This window comes from Ambystoma mexicanum, chromosome 5q (assembly GCF_040938575.1).
Source record: "Ambystoma mexicanum isolate Mex_15411 chromosome 5q, UKY_AmexF1_1, whole genome shotgun sequence".
In the NCBI taxonomy this organism is placed as follows: domain Eukaryota; kingdom Metazoa; phylum Chordata; class Amphibia; order Caudata; family Ambystomatidae; genus Ambystoma; species Ambystoma mexicanum.
Window position 1 is genome coordinate 254,861,653 of NC_090933.1, and position 19,761 is coordinate 254,881,413.

Consider the following 19,761-nt stretch of genomic DNA (forward strand, 5'->3'; position numbering starts at 1 on the left):
TGTCGACAATAGGCACACTGGTTAATGGTTACCGGCGCCAGGGGCGTAGTTCCCTGTGGAATGTATTGACCTCTACATTGATTACCCCTTCTAGGGTTTCTAACAATCTGTTGCAATAGTACTTTTGTTTTCAAGTCACCCTTTCTTTTCTCAAGTTTTTCCTTTTCATTATTTACACGATTTTCATAGTACTGAGCCATGTGCAGTACTTCTGATTGAGACTTCGCCTGCCAAGTGCTTTCGGAGGACATAATCTGTAACTGGATGTCAGGCAGCAATCCACGTACAAGTTTGTCGACAAACAGCCTTTTCCCTGACTCTGTGCCTAAGTCTTGTCCACTATATTCTGAAAATACCTGTTCGAACCGATTGAAGAACTCGGTAGCACCCTCAGACTTTCCTTGGACACAGGCCGTAAACTTGTCCCAAATGATTCTTTTTTCAGGATCTATAGTTTTTAATTTTATAATAATCATATCAGGCAAAGTTAATATCACTTGAGGCGGTCGCTCGCCAGCTGGTCTTTCTCTGTCGAGTCTAACCATGTTATTCCATGTATCTCCTAACCCAGGTACATCATCTACAGTCCTAATCTGTTTCCACAAATCAACTGGCAGGAGTACGGCAAATAATAAATCAATATCACTTAAGGTGAATACCGACGATTGTAAGACCAACTATTTCTTTATAGAACCCCGTCGAATTCTTTCTTATATCAGGAATAGATTGCTTTATGGTGTTCACTTCCTGTCTCGAGAACGGGACGTGAACAAACTGTGATACATAATGTGCAGGAATGTCCACAGCGACTATACCTCGTGCAGTGTCGGCCGCAATCTCAACTTTTGGGACAAATGTCGGAGGGACCTCTCTAACAGGCAACTGAGAAGTAGGTAGCTCCGACCGCTTACTAAGCAACAGAGCCAAATCAAGTGCTAAGGCAGTCGATGAGGTATCAATCGAAAAAAAAAGGCTCTCTTATAAACACTCAACAATTCTGCGGGACAACAAATCTTTCTTTTTACACACTCATTCTGCAGGTATTCTACCATAACCTGTATCATTTTCTTTTGCATTTCTAACGTATACTGACCATACGTGTCATATACTTCATCTGGAGTTATCGACATATCCGAAATCCATCATATCGCATCCTTTGTAGAAATTCGCGCTTCCTCACCTATCAATTCACGGTGAGGAGAAAACCGTTTCTGTAAGAACATAGTACCTAAACTATCACCATCTGCTTCTTCATTCTGTAACTCTTCCAACTCCTTCCTATACACAAAAATCCTCTTGACATGCTCATATACTTTCTCCGCAGTATCTCTAGACAACGCTAAGGTGTTCAAATCCCGTAACCCTTGTGGGAGATCTACATCGTTTAATCTATTCCACATTATGCTCAAATGAATTCCTAACCCTTCAATAAAAACATTTTTCTCAGGAATACTTTTCAGATTTTCGAGTGTGGAAAAAACATCAGCTTGTTCACCCTTCTCCATACAATGTTTAGCCCAAGCAATTAATTAATTCTTTTTATCTGGGGACACAGTATTACGAGTCACAACCCTTGACCCCATTCCATGGTCTACTACAAGCGATGCAGAATCACTTGGAAGAGGAAGAGTAGGCACATTCTGAATGTCAATAGGTGGAAGCAAGGGGGCAGGCAAAGGAGCAACGGCTGGAAGAACAGCAGGAAGAACAATAGGAAGGACCGGAGGAACTATAGGAGGAGGAATAACGACAGGAAGGGGCAAAGCACCAGGAGGAGGGACGTACGGGGGTGGAGCAGAGGCATCGGGCCTTCGTTCATGCAAAAGTTTATTAATCAATTCATCGGACGTATGAAAATATTTTGAAGGGTACATTTTTTGAATGCCTAATTGAAACGCTCTGTCCGTGTTCCTAACTGATTCCAACTGTTTATTTTGATCATATAACAGCGCCTTTTCGGCATTCGTCATATGTCGACGCATATGTTTCTCTCTATTTTTTTGTTGCTGCAAAGCTTCTGTTTTCCAACTGTGCAATGCGTCAAATGCTGCAGGTCTAGCCTTTTTCTTTACCAATACAGACTCTAGATATTCTATACGAGGGATTTCAAAGCTACCATTGGTTGGCCACCGAAGATTAGAGTTATGTCTGGTCTGTCTGTGCCAAATATCATTAAATGCTATACTACCAAAGCCTTTCTTACAGTACATAGTACATGCCGGCGACCCCTCCTGTGGTGCGGGATGGCTATCTTCCAAAGATTGTCTGTCGCTGCGGAATAATGCCCTGAAGCAGGCAGACAATTTCCCAGGCTTATCAGAATTCTGGTGTTACCTGGTCAAAATAATTGTGCGAGTACAATGCGCCAAATTCAAATTGTCAGGTTTAAATTAAGAATCCGGTCACGATTCACCTGACCAAAGGACTGGGAGGCCCGATCGGGTTACTAAGAACAATTCTAAGGACCCACGTGCCTGGTGATTTTGGCAAATTTACCCACCTCGATATATGGACCCTCGTCAAGACGTCGTCTCAGGCTACAGCTCACCGTTCAGGGATCGGATCGTGCTATTCTGTCGAGGAATTCGCTTCTCGTCCAGAGGGGCCGTTTTGTTGGCACCGTCCGATCCCGGTCCGATAGCCGAGCCAACCTTCAACGAGACGAAGTCAATCTTGAGGGTCCCTATTCGGGCGCCATCTGTGGAATCAGAAAAATACAATATTAAGGCTTTTACACCATGCAAAGAGAAATACACCAACACGGGCTTGTAAAGATTCCCAGAATCTTTATTGCAATACCGAACAGTTTACGAATCAAAGTACACAAATAGCTATTTGGCCGTCAGTACTTCACAGAGACCACCAGAAGTTTTAATGTGAGCAGTGAACAGGAATTGCTAACTGGACATCAGCATATTTATACAGTTTCTTCATAACGATGTCCAGCCTCCTACAAGTTAATCATGTACTGGGCTAGGGTTCGCGGCAGGTTCATTCCTAATTTACATATCTCGTGCATGCGGTTTACTTCTTAATACATTTACTAACAAGCACTATTATTCTCTGGGATTAACTTTACGCTCTTTACATATTTGTTTCAATGCAGGTCAAACAGATGTTTTGCATGTCATGTTTAAATAGCGTTATTGTTCTTATATACTTGTAGGTTAGCATCGCCTGATTCAAGTAATCCCCTGATCCCGAGGTCAACAAAGGACAAGGTCTACATGACCCTAACATGTAGCCTGCAGGCAGATTGGACATTAACTCGCCTACAGAGGTTGAAGAGGTTAAGTAAGAACAAGAGAACACAGGTCGGCCATTTTAGGCCACAGGGTGACTTTGCACGATAAACTAAAATGGCGGCTTTAACCTAAAATACAGGCTCGATTAACTTAAGGTGACGACCTTGCGATGCGGATTTCCTCGCAGAGCGGCTGGGCATAGGCCAACATATACAATGAGGACGAAACAATATTATATCAGTTTTAACAAGGTCAGGACTACATGTCATCTGCACATTTAGGGAATGGTAATTTTTCCGGTTTCTGTAGGCTGCCTCATGTGCCTGGGGTGGTACGAGTGCTACATGTGTGCAGTCCAGGGCTGCTATTACATTCGGAATTTGGGCAATCGCATGGAATTGACCCTTCAGCTGGTTCACCTGTGCCTGTGTGGCTGGCAATGCAATGTGCTCATTCACATGGATCAACAGTGCATCTAGCACCTGTCCCAGCATGGCACTGAAGGTGGACTGGGCCATGCCGTGCATCATGGCAACGGTGTGTTGGTAGCTGCTAGTCCCGAGGAATTGTAGCACGGACATAAGCTTCACAAGCGGGGGTACTGCTGTGCTGATGGCTATACGGCTGCCGATGTCAGCCTGGATTGTGTCCAGCAACTGGCTGATGGTTGCCCTGTCCAGCCTATATTCGGTCACCAACTGGCCATCCGTCAGGGCCCAGGGTGTTGGCCTGGACCTGGGGATGGCTGGCCGCCTTGCTGGTGCTGCTCTAGTCCTCCTTCTCCTCATCCCCACCACCCCCTGCGCTCCCAGGGCCCTGACCTGGTTGGCTGGACTCTGTAGCTCCAGGCGCAGAAGGTAAATGTCCACATCAAGTCTCTCGGCTCCAAATGGCAGCATGGTGTTTGGAAGTGTGTGTTGTGCATGGGTGGGTCGTTTGTAGGCCTCTCATTTGCATTGGTTTCACCTGGGCCCTTATTGCTGTCTCCTCCGTGCTCCTGCTGGTGTAATGGTGTTGTGGAGGGTGTGTTGTGCATGGGTGGGTCCTTTGTAGGCCTCACATTTGCATTGGTTTCACCTGGGCCCTTATTGCTGTCTCCTCCCTGCTCCTGCTGGTGTAATGGTGTTGGGGAGGGTGTGTTGTGCATGGGTGGGTCCTTTGTAGGCCTCTCATTTGCATTGGTTTTACCTGGGCCCCTATTGCTGTGCCCTGTGTTCTTTTACCTCCAGCATTTTGCCGCTTTTCTGGCGCTAATAGCGCCTACTCCAGACTCGTGATTGCTATGTTTTAGCGCGAATGGATACTGGCGCTTTTACAGCCGACGCTTTTACAGCCGGATGTACTTGCGCCGGCTGTAATGGCGCCGGCGGTATTTGTACTTGTGATCCGACGGACCCTTAAATTAGGCGCTGATAGCGTTGATGCCGATTTTAAGGGTTACCACCTAACTCGTGATGAGGCCCAAAGTCTTAGGTTACTTTTATGTGCAAAATGTTGTTAAAATTTGGTATGTGGATTGTATCTCTCATGTTTCCATTGTTGGGTAAGGCACCATTTGTCCTTTCCTGTCAAGGTGTTCTTAGATTTGATGCCTTTCATTTCTAAAATGTCTCTTGATAGAGTCACAGAGTTTTTGTGTAGGTACTGGAGTTGTTTGCCATGTGTGCACTGGAAGGTTTGTACTGGTGTTTGCACATTGGTCTCTAAGGCTCAGTGCAAAATGCACATCATAGTGTTTGCATGATACCATCCTCTACATTCAACAATTATTTTTTTGATTTCAGTAATTAGGACACAAAAGGTAAGGACACCAGGCATGGAGAAAACTTTGTATTATCAGTATGGATCAAAGTAACTTCTTTCTGACAGTTTAGGGATCCCTTTTTAGCTTTATTAAATAAATGGTAAGGATATCTTCATTTTCAAAATGTATCTGTCAGTTTTACATTTTGAGTTAAACATTCCAGGATAGTCCAGCAGGTCACATGCTACCACTAATACTGGCAAATTGAAGGCTTTTCAATTGCAAATAGCTGCACAAATGCCAATTTGTGGTCGAGTGTTTATGCTAGTGAGATAAGGGGGGCACAGAATGGAGCACACACATACACGCACACATAGACACACACACACACATAATATAAAGTGTATTGTCAGCTTGTGACAGAATGCCTCCAGGTGAGGGTAGGACAGTATGGTGGCACATACATCTTTAAATATAAGCCAAAGAGGCAAAGTGACTGATAAAGAGACACACTTATGAAGCTACATTAATTTGACATCATCAACTCAGTAAGCAGGGAGTAACGTCAGCAGGAATGATATTTGTGTCTAATCTGCCTTTATCCACAGCTGCAGTGTGGAGCAATAGCCGGAATGTTGCCAATTTGATTTTACAGCAGGAAGAATCACACCGTCACCAATGCCCTTGAAGCTTCCCTCGGGACGTCTGCTGCAAATGGTGGTTCAGAGGAGTCACCCTCACACCAGGGTGCAGTTCATTTGAAGCTGGCAGCATAGGAAGGGGGCAGGGCTAGAGCAGCATAGAGAGAAAGTCAGACTGGGGAAGGATCTCAGCATCTTGCTTTCTGTTAGGGTTTTCTTCCCTTTCCTCCACACTCCATTTTCTGCAAGCAAGCAGTCTGGGTGTGATGTCATAAGGCAAAGAGCACGGGCTACAAGAACAGGGCTTGGACCCCTAACAGAAGGCCTGCTCTGGACCAATATCCTGTTGCATCCCCTTCATTCTTTGAGTAATCTGTGGACTTTAACAAGAACAAGAAGAGTTCATCTGGTCCTCTGCTACGGATACAAAATATCTCAGGGCCCTATGCCGGGGAGGTTAAGACAGAAGTTATACAAGGTTGAGGGCATCTCTGTTACCTAGCCATCATCAGGGAAGAGTGTGGGTGAATGCTGTTGCACCAAGGCCTCACTGCGGTGGAACTGGAATGATGACCCTATCACCGGAGGTGAAGGAACCCCTGGAGGTACCAGCCAAGCTCCCTGGAGTGGGAGTGCAAGAGCAGGACTCACCCTGTTCTTGTGCCCCTTTTTTGGGACTCCCAGCAACCCAAATGACCAAGAGCAGCTAGAATCCTATTTCACCCCTTCAAGCTATCTTCAAACTAACACAGGATGCTCGGTTCTGCTTTTGGCACTTCACACATTTTGACTTGCCTGCATCTTTAAGGCATCTTGACACTGTGTCGAACCAGTTAAGATAACCACCACATCGGCTCGAGTGCTGGCTCACCACTGTGAACGCATTCAACTTGCCACATTCCAAGCGGTGCAACTAAACCTTGTCTTGACCTGATTCAGCCACCAACTCAACCTGCTTGAATCCTTTGTGTCACTCACTGACTCAAATTAGTTACGAGCATCATTTCAACCAAACTCAACGGCCGACTCCTACCTGATGGGACCCATCAACGCGCATCATCTAATGAGCAAAATCAATTAATGCAGAACCCCATCTCGGTGCCATGTCAATGCTTCTTAACAGCCAGATCAACACCACTCCCGCCATCTCCGCACAAGCTCAACTGCAGAAGACCAGATAGAAGGCCTACTAGATGCTGCCAAGGAATACAAAAAAAGACATAAGGTACTGTGAATTGGCCCTAAGCCCCTGGTCCACCTTTGGGACCATAGTGACTTTTAAACCCCCTTCTCTGCCTTTTACCTCAAGACAATTTCTTGAACATTAACATTGTGCCAGTTGAGTGCCTGAGCTCCCCAGCTCATCTACCCACAGTGCTATACTACAACAGCTTACATTTTCTGTGTTTCTTGACAGGGGTGCGATTTTACTTGTGCTTGAAGTTAGTTATTTGATTTTTTGTCTAATGAAAAGTTGGTAATTTTAAAGAACCTTCCTTTGACATTCTTTAATTTTGGAGTCTTTGTACTATTGTTGTTGGGGTTGCTACTGTTATCAGCTGACACAACTCCTGAAGATATAGCATGACTTCGGACTGCGCTACCACACAAGGGATAACTTTTGCCTGACTGTTTCACCTTTTTGAATTGGATCACTGATGGTTTAGGAGTAGTGTGGGGCCAAGTCGGTGGTTTAGCCACTACTCATCACCAAACTCCTGCAGATCAATAGTCATTTGATCACTCAGAAACTTGTCACTTCTTCATCACTAACTCTCCAAGCACAAAAAACGATGGCTTACTTTGATTGCAATTCCCTGGAGCATGAATAAAAAGGACACACCTTAATTTTAATTAGTAGCCCGGCAAGGGACAATCAGATTGTTACACGCAATCTGATTGGCGCTCGCTGGGGCTTTACCCGGCTGGGAATACCTCACCCTGGATTTCTTTCCTTTGTTCCCAGGGGGGGGGGGGGCATGGTAGGCCCTCAGCCAATGAGGAAACTTGAAATGGGGCAATCTCCGCTCCGAGCCTCCACACTGCTGGAGGCTGCCATCCTCCCCTGCCGGGGATTCAGGTAATTGTTTTCTTTCTTCCTCCCCCCTCCCCTGCAAACAATCCCCCCCTCCCAACTCCACTTACCTACTTTTTTCTTCTTTTTCAGGAGCGAACGCACTGGGAACACTTCTGTCCCCAGCGCGTCCGCTCCCAATGGCCACAGTGGAAAGGGAAAACGGACTCGGTTTTCCCTTCCCCAGCGGCCATTTTTTGCTATTTTATTTTTCGGTTCCGAAACACGGCAGCGTTTTGGAACAGAAAAACAATGCTTTAGTACCTCGGCTTTGCTGGCAGGGGTACTAATAGCGATAAGCCCCTCACTGTGGGGGCATTACCGAGTGAGGTAATGCCCCAGGGCCTTCGTTAAGGCACTCGCTTTGCTCGGGCCTGTTACTATGGGCCCGGGGCATTACCTGACACAGTAAAGCCTCCACGGCTCAGGGTTTATTGCTTAATTAGAATAACTACACATGTTTACAATATTTTGCAAGTTACTATATGTTTACCACCCCAGTCAAAATAGTGTGGGCCAGATTTAATAAATTGTTCCAGGGATGGACAATTGTGCACTGATGCCAAGTGATTTGGCACTTACATTTTCCCAAACCCATGTGGTAGCTTGCAGTCCTCAGAGCAGTACATAAATATATAAGAACTGAGAGTGGGATGGGTGACATTTTCTTTCCAGGATCATCGTTTGTAAGGGGTGTTTTGTTACCACCCCTTGATGTTGGACTTTGTTCCTATCCTTAGTGATTTATTTTTTATTTATCTTTTAGCTTACTTTTCTAGGCCACCCATTTACCCATTGGCTATAGACAATGATTGTTTGATGTGAACTGGACTGCGATTGGACACCAAATAACTGCTGACTAGGGGTCCTTATCTCATCCTAGGTAACTCCAACAAGGCCTTTGGACTAAGGCCAGGGATTGTGCTGGCGCAGGTCAGATCGGACCATGAGCCATTCATAGAAGCCAGAAATCTCCAAAGGGTGGATGCCCTATGTCCTGTGTCTGGGGGGGTGGGGGGTGAGACTGGAAGTGCACCCTATTCGTTATGATGAGCAAGAAGTGCATTGCCATGTTATTTTAACACAGAGAAGAAGGACTGAGGTATCAGTATGAATAAGCTCTTTGTTTAAGGTGGAAGTTCCCCATGTTTCAATTTTCATGCGGTCAATGCTCTATAAGGGGGAGTCGGCCTGAAGAGGGTTGTCGGGTCAGATAAAAGGGAACGGGTTATTGGAGACGATGCTATCCATTTCACTTGAAAGCCAACTGAAAACGAGAATGCCAGACTAATTACTTCTACACCAACTTCAGACTCCTACTCCAGACTCGTGATTGCTATGTTTTAGCGCGAATGGATACTGGCGCTTTTACAGCCGACGCTTTTACAGCCGGATGTACTTGCGCCGGCTGTAATGGCGCCGGCGGTATTTGTACTTGTGATCCGACGGACCCTTAAATTAGGCGCTGATAGCGTTGATGCCGATTTTAAGGGTTACCACCTAACTCGTGATGAGGCCCAAAGTCTTAGGTTACTTTTATGTGCAAAATGTTGTTAAAATTTGGTATGTGGATTGTATCTCTCATGTTTCCATTGTTGGGTAAGGCACCATTTGTCCTTTCCTGTCAAGGTGTTCTTAGATTTGATGCCTTTCATTTCTAAAATGTCTCTTGATAGAGTCACAGAGTTTTTGTGTAGGTACTGGAGTTGTTTGCCATGTGTGCACTGGAAGGTTTGTACTGGTGTTTGCACATTGGTCTCTAAGGCTCAGTGCAAAATGCACATCATAGTGTTTGCATGATACCATCCTCTACATTCAACAATTATTTTTTTGATTTCAGTAATTAGGACACAAAAGGTAAGGACACCAGGCATGGAGAAAACTTTGTATTATCAGTATGGATCAAAGTAACTTCTTTCTGACAGTTTAGGGATCCCTTTTTAGCTTTATTAAATAAATGGTAAGGATATCTTCATTTTCAAAATGTATCTGTCAGTTTTACATTTTGAGTTAAACATTCCAGGATAGTCCAGCAGGTCACATGCTACCACTAATACTGGCAAATTGAAGGCTTTTCAATTGCAAATAGCTGCACAAATGCCAATTTGTGGTCGAGTGTTTATGCTAGTGAGATAAGGGGGGCACAGAATGGAGCACACACATACACGCACACATAGACACACACACACACATAATATAAAGTGTATTGTCAGCTTGTGACAGAATGCCTCCAGGTGAGGGTAGGACAGTATGGTGGCACATACATCTTTAAATATAAGCCAAAGAGGCAAAGTGACTGATAAAGAGACACACTTATGAAGCTACATTAATTTGACATCATCAACTCAGTAAGCAGGGAGTAACGTCAGCATGAATGATATTTGTGTCTAATCTGCCTTTATCCACAGCTGCAGTGTGGAGCAATAGCCGGAATGTTGCCAATTTGATTTTACAGCAGGAAGAATCACACCTTCACCAAGGCCCTTGAAGCTTCCCTCGGGACGTCTGCTGCAAATGGTGGTTCAGAGGAGTCACCTTCACACCAGGGTGCAGTTCATTTGAAGCTGGCAGCATAGGAAGGGGGCAGGGCTAGAGCAGCATAGAGAGAAAGTCAGACTGGGGAAGGATCTCAGCATCTTGCTTTCTGTTAGGGTTTTCTTCCCTTTCCTCCACACTCCATTTTCTGCAAGCAAGCAGTCTGGGTGTGATGTCATAAGGCAAAGAGCACGGGCTACAAGAACAGGGCTTGGACCCCTAACAGAAGGCCTGCTCTGGACCAATATCCTGTTGCATCCCCTTCATTCTTTGAGTAATCTGTGGACTTTAACAAGAACAAGAAGAGTTCATCTGGTCCTCTGCTACGGATACAATATATCTCAGGGCCCTATGCCGGGTAGGTTAAGACAGAAGTTATACAAGGTTGAGGGCATCTCTGTTACCTAGCCATCATCAGGGAAGAGTGTGGGTGAATGCTGTTGCACCAAGGCCTCACTGCGGTGGAACTGGAATGATGACCCTATCACCGGAGGTGAAGGAACCCCTGGAGGTACCAGCCAAGCTCCCTGGAGTGGGAGTGCAAGAGCAGGACTCACCCTGTTCTTGTGCCCCTTTTTTGGGACTCCCAGCAACCCAAATGACCAAGAGCAGCTAGAATCCTATTTCACCCCTTCAATCTATCTTCAAACTAACACAGGATGCTCGGTTCTGCTTTTGGCACTTCACACATTTTGACTTGCCTGCATCTTTAAGGCATCTTGACACTGTGTCGAACCAGTTAAGATAACCACCACATCGGCTCGAGTGCTGGCTCACCACTGTGAACGCATTCAACTTGCCACATTCCAAGCGGTGCAACTAAACCTTGTCTTGACCTGATTCAGCCACCAACTCAACCTGCTTGAATCCTTTGTGTCACTCACTGACTCAAATTAGTTACGAGCATCATTTCAACCAAACTCAACGGCCGACTCCTACCTGATGGGACCCATCAACGCGCATCATCTAATGAGCAAAATCAATTAATGCAGAACCCCATCTCGGTGCCATGTCAATGCTTCTTAACAGCCAGATCAACACCACTCCCGCCATCTCCGCACAAGCTCAACTGCAGAAGACCAGATAGAAGGCCTACTAGATGCTGCCAAGGAATACAAAAAAAGACATAAGGTACTGTGAATTGGCCCTAAGCCCCTGGTCCACCTTTGGGACCATAGTGACTTTTAAACCCCCTTCTCTGCCTTTTACCTCAAGACAATTTCTTGAACATTAACATTGTGCCAGTTGAGTGCCTGAGCTCCCCAGCTCATCTACCCACAGTGCTATACTACAACAGCTTACATTTTCTGTGTTTCTTGACAGGGGTGCGATTTTACTTGTGCTTGAAGTTAGTTATTTGATTTTTTGTCTAATGAAAAGTTGGTAATTTTAAAGAACCTTCCTTTGACATTCTTTAATTTTGGAGTCTTTGTACTATTGTTGTTGGGGTTGCTACTGTTATCAGCTGACACAACTCCTGAAGATATAGCATGACTTCGGACTGCGCTACCACACAAGGGATAACTTTTGCCTGACTGTTTCACCTTTTTGAATTGGATCACTGATGGTTTAGGAGTAGTGTGGGGCCAAGTCGGTGGTTTAGCCACTACTCATCACCAAACTCCTGCAGATCAATAGTCATTTGATCACTCAGAAACTTGTCACTTCTTCATCACTAACTCTCCAAGCACAAAAAACGATGGCTTACTTTGATTGCAATTCCCTGGAGCATGAATAAAAAGGACACACCTTAATTTTAATTAGTAGCCCGGCAAGGGACAATCAGATTGTTACACGCAATCTGATTGGCGCTCGCTGGGGCTTTACCCGGCTGGGAATACCTCACCCTGGATTTCTTTCCTTTGTTCCCAGGGGGGGGGGCATGGTAGGCCCTCAGCCAATGAGGAAACTTGAAATGGGGCAATCTCCGCTCCGAGCCTCCACACTGCTGGAGGCTGCCATCCTCCCCTGCCGGGGATTCAGGTAATTGTTTTCTTTCTTCCTCCCCCCTCCCCTGCAAACAATCCCCCCCTCCCAACTCCACTTACCTACTTTTTTCTTCTTTTTCAGGAGCGAACGCACTGGGAACACTTCTGTCCCCAGCGCGTCCGCTCCCAATGGCCACAGTGGAAAGGGAAAACGGACTCGGTTTTCCCTTCCCCAGCGGCCATTTTTTGCTATTTTATTTTTCGGTTCCGAAACACGGCAGCGTTTTGGAACAGAAAAACAATGCTTTAGTACCTCGGCTTTGCTGGCAGGGGTACTAATAGCGATAAGCCCCTCACTGTGGGGGCATTACCGAGTGAGGTAATGCCCCAGGGCCTTCGTTAAGGCACTCGCTTTGCTCGGGCCTGTTACTATGGGCCCGGGGCATTACCTGACACAGTAAAGCCTCCACGGCTCAGGGTTTATTGCTTAATTAGAATAACTACACAATTTTACAATATTTTGCAAGTTACTATATGTTTACCACCCCAGTCAAAATAGTGTGGGCCAGATTTAATAAATTGTTCCAGGGATGGACAATTGTGCACTGATGCCAAGTGATTTGGCACTTACATTTTCCCAAACCCATGTGGTAGCTTGCAGTCCTCAGAGCAGTACATAAATATATAAGAACTGAGAGTGGGATGGGTGACATTTTCTTTCCAGGATCATCGTTTGTAAGGGGTGTTTTGTTACCACCCCTTGATGTTGGACTTTGTTCCTATCCTTAGTGATTTATTTTTTATTTATCTTTTAGCTTACTTTTCTAGGCCACCCATTTACCCATTGGCTATAGACAATGATTGTTTGATGTGAACTGGACTGCGATTGGACACCAAATAACTGCTGACTTGGGGTCCTTATCTCATCCTAGGTAACTCCAACAAGGCCTTTGGACTAAGGCCAGGGATTGTGCTGGCGCAGGTCAGATCGGACCATGAGCCATTCATAGAAGCCAGAAATCTCCAAATGGTGGATGCCCTATGTCCTGTGTCTGGGGGGGTGGGGGGTGAGACTGGAAGTGCACCCTATTCGTTATGATGAGCAAGAAGTGCATTGCCATGTTATTTTAACACAGAGAAGAAGGACTGAGGTATCAGTATGAATAAGCTCTTTGTTTAAGGTGGAAGTTCCCCATGTTTCAATTTTCATGCGGTCAATGCTCTATAAGGGGGAGTCGGCCTGAAGAGGGTTGTCGGGTCAGATAAAAGGGAACGGGTTATTGGAGACGATGCTATCCATTTCACTTGAAAGCCAACTGAAAACGAGAATGCCAGACTAATTACTTCTACACCAACTTCTACCAAACATCACTTTTTATCAGGTCATTTAATCGAAATGTCATTTTTATCCTGATCTCTCGTTCTTCCAAAGCTTCCCTGCACTGGGGCACCATTGTACAGCATCTCTGCTTTCTGTGCTTCCTGGCACCTGTTTTAAGTAAAGCTCTGTGCCACTTATTGTTGCTGATTAACTTTGTGGTTGTATATATTTATGTTTGTTGAATATTAAAAACAGATTTGACCGAATTTGTACAATATTTGGAGCAGGCATACAATTAACGATTTTAGTAACGTGTTTTCACCGTCTATTGCACACTTAATGAATGTATTCAAATTTAAATTGGGATAGTTCGATTTTAAAAGGATAAAGGTAGAGTCAGAATACCAAGTGTTTTCTCGCAGAGAGATTCACAGTTAGCACCCTTTAATTAATATTGCACAAGAACATTAAATCTGCTATTTACTTCAAGACCAACCCTTGATATTTGCCAGGTGCTTTTGCAGTTCACCTGGGTCTTTTCTTATGAAGAAAGCGGAAGCAAAGTTAGTTGGTGGGAACAGACTTAATTAACTAAGCTCAGCAAGGATTCAGAAAGGGCAGCCCGGGCCTTACAAATCTGTTTGACTTTTCTCAGAATAATACAGGCATGGGTGGCAATCAGATGCAGTTGACATTATTCTGTTTAGACTTCTAAAGGGCATCTCACACGGCACAGAAGATAAAAGTTATTTTGAAAATAAAGGCTCTTGGGGCTACAGGAAAAATAACAAAGTGAATTGGAAGGTGGCTCACAGAAAAGAGCCAATAGAACTACCAAATGATTTATGCAGCAAATTCTGGATGAAAGTCAGACTGCTCTTGTGTACTCCATAGGTCATATTTGTTCATGGTATGGCTGCTCGGTTGCACAGCCTATTGCGGCTACCGATGCCACATCGGGATTAGTGCAGTGCACGCATATTGCACACACCTGGCAATCTGCTAAATAAGTATTTATGTCATATCTGCATCATTGCATTTTAAGGATCAGCAGCATTCATGGAGGAGTCAAGAAGTCACACATGTCATAGTAATACAAATTGGCTTTGTTATCAAGTGGAAGTTTTCATTTTCATTTTGAGTGAATCAGAATTTGATCACAAAGCATTATAATATAATCGTGTTCATTTTTCTGCCGTGTTGTAAAATATGTTTAAAAAAATGTCTCTGCAAACAGTATGGAGCTCATGTTCTAATGAACCATAATGTAAAGGGAAGGCGTAAAATCCTTCAGTAAAACTTTAACTCCTTCAATTCATGCCGCAGCAACTTTTCAATCATTTGTATGGCCATGAAGAGGGGTGAAACACAGCTTGCATTTTCGCAATCTCCAGTCTTCTCCCCCATACAAATGCTCCAGCATGTGTGCCTGCATGCTCTTTCATTCCAGGGCAAATGCTCCAGATCCCTATGGAGTTCAGCCAGTGTTTATGATTTATTCAAAACCTTCCCGCCATTAAATTTTGGATCTCTGTGGAGTTTGCCTGCTTTATTTACCAGCATAAAGCACACAGACCCTATAAGGATCCATTGGACATGCTTCCTGCCATGCTTCCATGGCAGTCAGCCTGTACAATTACAATTAAACCTGGCTCGCAAAATTGAAATTTTGAACACTGCTTACCATGCCCGCATCGCAAGCAATGTTCCCAATTGAAATCAAACCCTGCCTGACATGCTTCCATGTCGGGCATGGTTTAATTGTAATTAATTAAAGGTAAACACCGCCTAGCATGCAAGCATGTTGGGCAGGGTTTAATTTCAATTGGGAACACTGCTTAGCATGCAACAATATAAAGCAGACAGAATACATAGGGGTACATTGTACATGCTGCCTGCCATGTTTACATGCCAGGCAGCGTGTACAATAACAATAAAAACCCTGTGAGAAATGCTGACTTGTCAGGAAGGGTTTAATTGTAATTGTGAAAGTCGCTTGCCATGCAGGCATCACAAGCAGCGCTCACTATTAAACGTAAATGCTTCTAGGCATGCAAGCATGCCAGGCACCGTTTACTACTTTTGCCCTACACTCCTGCACTCCGCTGTGCAAATGATAAAAAATGTGGTGGGCGGGAGCCATCTACATGTATGTCAACACATAATGGCTCCCTGCCATCAAAGGATTTTTAAGAACATGAGCTCATTTGTGGCACAACCCTGGTACATTATACTGATTATGTGGCAGCAAAGGGATTTTTGTCACCCTGGTAGAGCTACGTTTTGTTCCGTTTATGTAATTGTGTACCATTTGTGCACTCGACATTTGGTGTAAATGTTGAATATTATTTTACACTGTTAGGTGCTGCCAGGTATCACTGTCTCCCTGTTGCAAGGTATATCTTTCACTCAAAGAACGATATAATTTCTTCAGTTATTTACATATACATTAGTAATGCAAACAGTCGACTTCATACTTTTCATGTTTTATTTATTAATGTTATTAACATTTTACATCGCACCAAAACAGAACACAGAACATGATTGGTGGTAAAAGGAATATATGGATATACTAATCCATTGTTCAATGGTTTCACAGCAAGCAAGCAGTCTGTCTGTAAGCTATGGATTCTTTATTGCAGAATGGAAACGTGTGGGAAGATTATATTCGCGAAAGTACTCACAAACGGGGAATGGAGAAAAGCATCTCATCATGGGGTTTTTATAGACACTGGGGCATAGAAAGAGAATTGGTGAATTGAGGGAGTGAGGCGGCTGGGTACGAAAGTTCAGGAATCACATGTGTTCTGAAAACTTAGGGGAATGCTGATATACAGGCATGGGTGGTTTCTGATATAACAATATTGTGATCTGAAACCAAGTCATAGGCCATACTCTAGACCAACACTTTCAGTCTATAAAGCCCACTAATGGTTTCAGTTACAAGTAAAGCTGGTAAACTACATTTCACTGCCTTAAGAAATGTTGGTGTCGCGTAATCTGCTTTGTGTTCTTGTACATTCACAACACCATTTCCATCAATTTCTGGTTTCTAGCCTTCTACTATCACCTGCTTTGATCATGTCAGGAAGAGCCCATATGCTGCCAAATGTCTATTGATGTATCCTGCATCAGACATATACATATTCAAGGAAAATAAAATCTTAGTTGCAGGAAGTTAAGGTGAGAACTTAATGCAACAAAACCCCTGAAATTCAGCTAAAGCCACCTTAACTTCGTACCCCCTAATACTTAAACAAAACACAAACTCCAAATGACAGGACAAAGGAGAAAGGTATAGGAAAAAGAGTGGTAAAAAAGGAATAGAAAATGTGTAAACCGCTCTTTAAAAGTTCCTGGAGGCTCACAAGCAAGTTCACCCACCTAGAGACAAAAAGCAATGAGAAACAAAAAGAGAGGTGTTTTTGGAATTGATTTATAGTCATGGCTACAACAATAAGCTAATCGTAGCATGACTTTCATACACGTGGCTATAGCCAGGCGCAATGACGTACTAACACCTAAACCATCGACCAATCAGTTTAAACGCCCTGCTTACACGCCTATTCATAATCGTAGCCTGGATAACAAGGACCAATAAGGCAGTGTGGTTTGTTAACGTTGCTAGGTGCATTCACGCCTTCCACACTGACCAATCGGATTGAGCGCACTATATAGCCGCATCAACCAGAGGGGCCAATCAGGTGGCACGATATGTTAATACAGCTATGCGCTTTTGTGCCTTCCGCGCCAACCAATTGGATTGCATGCACTACATAGCTGTGTCAATGAGAGGGCTCAATTAGGTGGTGCGGTTCCTTTACGTGGCTATACGTATTCACGCCTAGACCATCAAATAATAAGATATCATGCTCCACTTACATGCCTGCACATGACCTGTAACTGCGTCAATGAGATGGCCCAATCAGGTGGTGTGGTTCATTAATATGGCTACAAACACTCAAGCCTTCTGCGCCGACCAATCAAATTGCATGCACTATATAGCCGCATCAACAAGTGGGTCCAATCAGGTGGTGCAGTTCATTAACATGGCTATGCGCATTCACGCCTAAACCATCCACCAATCCGTTTTTATGCTCTATTTACGCACCTACACATGACCCGTAACCGCGTCAACAAGAGGGCCAAATCATTTGGTGTGATTTGTTAATGCGGCTACGTGCATTTGCACCTTCCGCACCGACCAATCGGATTGCGTGCACTAAATAGCTGTGTCTACGAGAGGGCCAATCAGGTGGTGTGGTTCGTTAACACAGCTGCATGCATTTGCACCTAGACCATCGACCATTCAGATATCACGCTGCGCTTACGTGCCTACACATGACAAGTAACCGTGCCAATGAGCTGCCCAATCAATCTGTGTGGATAACCCGCAGAATTGACCATTCAGAATATGCGCTGTGGTAATGCGGTGACACATGACTCATAGCTGCGCATAAAGCCACAACCAATTATGTGTCGAGTTCTGTAGGCGTGGCTATGACAATAACCTATGTGTGCAGAAATGACTAATAAAAACAGATACTGCGGTAACTCAGTGACACCTGACTCATAACATGTACAACCCACGCCACCTGATTGGAACCAGAATATCCACCATATCCAATGAAATCTCCGTTACTTTTCTTCAATGCTCTTTCATATGACTACTGAGCACCTTTTCTGTATGTTTAAGAGGTTTTTAAAAAACTCCTTATTTTTTCCCATCCTTTTTTGCCCTCCTTTGTCCATTTGCCTCTTTACTTTGTTCTGGCATTTGTTCTCTTTGTCATTTCATTATTTTAGTTAGTTATTTTCATTTTTTTTCAAATATTTGTATTTTAAATGTCATAGTCCTTTTTGTCATGTCTGTTTTCATTTTATTACATTTTCCTGCCAAGTCAGACATTGCTCAATATGTCTGACCACAACAGTAGCAGCAATGAGGTAATTTGGGTGCCAAATCCATCCCCTCCCTCAAAAATGTATGCCGGATAAATAAAACTGCATACAGCTGCAAGTAATTTATGCTGGAGCAGCAAAACTCCATTAAAGAGACAGAACAGGTGCAGTGCAGGATCTGCAAGAAAGAGCTACGCTGTGGACCATCTAAGATACCATCACAGAGCTTTGGGACATCCGTATCCATCCTCATTCAACACTTAGTCTGAGTCCACTGGGACGACATTGATGAGGACTACCAAAAGGCCCATGAGAAACACAAAATCTGTGCATCGTCGAACAGCTGCTGTGGCAACCCCTACACCAGCAACCACTACAGCAACCTCCTCATCATCCACCTCCGTGTCCGGACATTTCGTCGAAAGACATTTCGTCGAAAGACATAGGGTCGACGTAATTTCTTCGAAAACCAAATGGTCGATTTTTTTTATTTATTTATATATATATATATATATTTAGGTTGTAGTTTAGGGAAATGAAGGGTTTTTTAGAAAAAAAAGGGGGTTGGGGGGACCCCCCCAAAAGTGAAAATAAAAAATAAAAAAAATTCGACCATTTGGTTTTCGACCAAATGGTTTCGACCAAATGTCCTGTCGACAAATTTTTTTCGACCAAATGTCTGGCAACCATCCACCTCCACCACCATACCAATCATGACCTCCACCGGGCCCCAACCTCCACAACTGCTGCCCACACCAGAACTGAATGGCTGCAAAGTTTTGTGGCGTAAATGTCACAATTGGGTCATGGAGAGAGATGCCATCGTAAATGGCTGGGCACGTGCCATTTCGGAACACCAGGCACACCAGCAATAGGATTTTGTTTTGTTAGGTGACAATTTTCTTTCCATAAGTTTGTAAAAAAATAAACAAATAAAAAAATAAAAGAATACGTTTTTTTACCCTTTGTTACATGTGTGAATCCTAAGGTTCTTCCCTTCCCAGTTCCACCCTCCTCCATCCCTCTCCATCAAAACGGCCCTTTTCAGGCCCACTCTCCAAGTTATAAAAATAGACAAGATAAAACACAAACTGTGCTAAAACATAACAACATACTAAGTGATTATTTTATGCAGTTTATGTTGCTGAAATTGATTTTTCACAATGTTTTCTTTGTAGCAGCGGGTATGCAGTTCATAGTCTTTCATGTGTAGATGCAGCTACTAAATGCTCCGTTATAGCTGTGGGTAAATGTGCACTGTCCCATTGGTCTGAAGACAGCGCGGCCACAACCAGATATGTTGAGCTGCAGTCTGACATATTGTAGTGGTGGGTACAACCTCCATTTGTTGCTCAGGTTAATCACACCTCA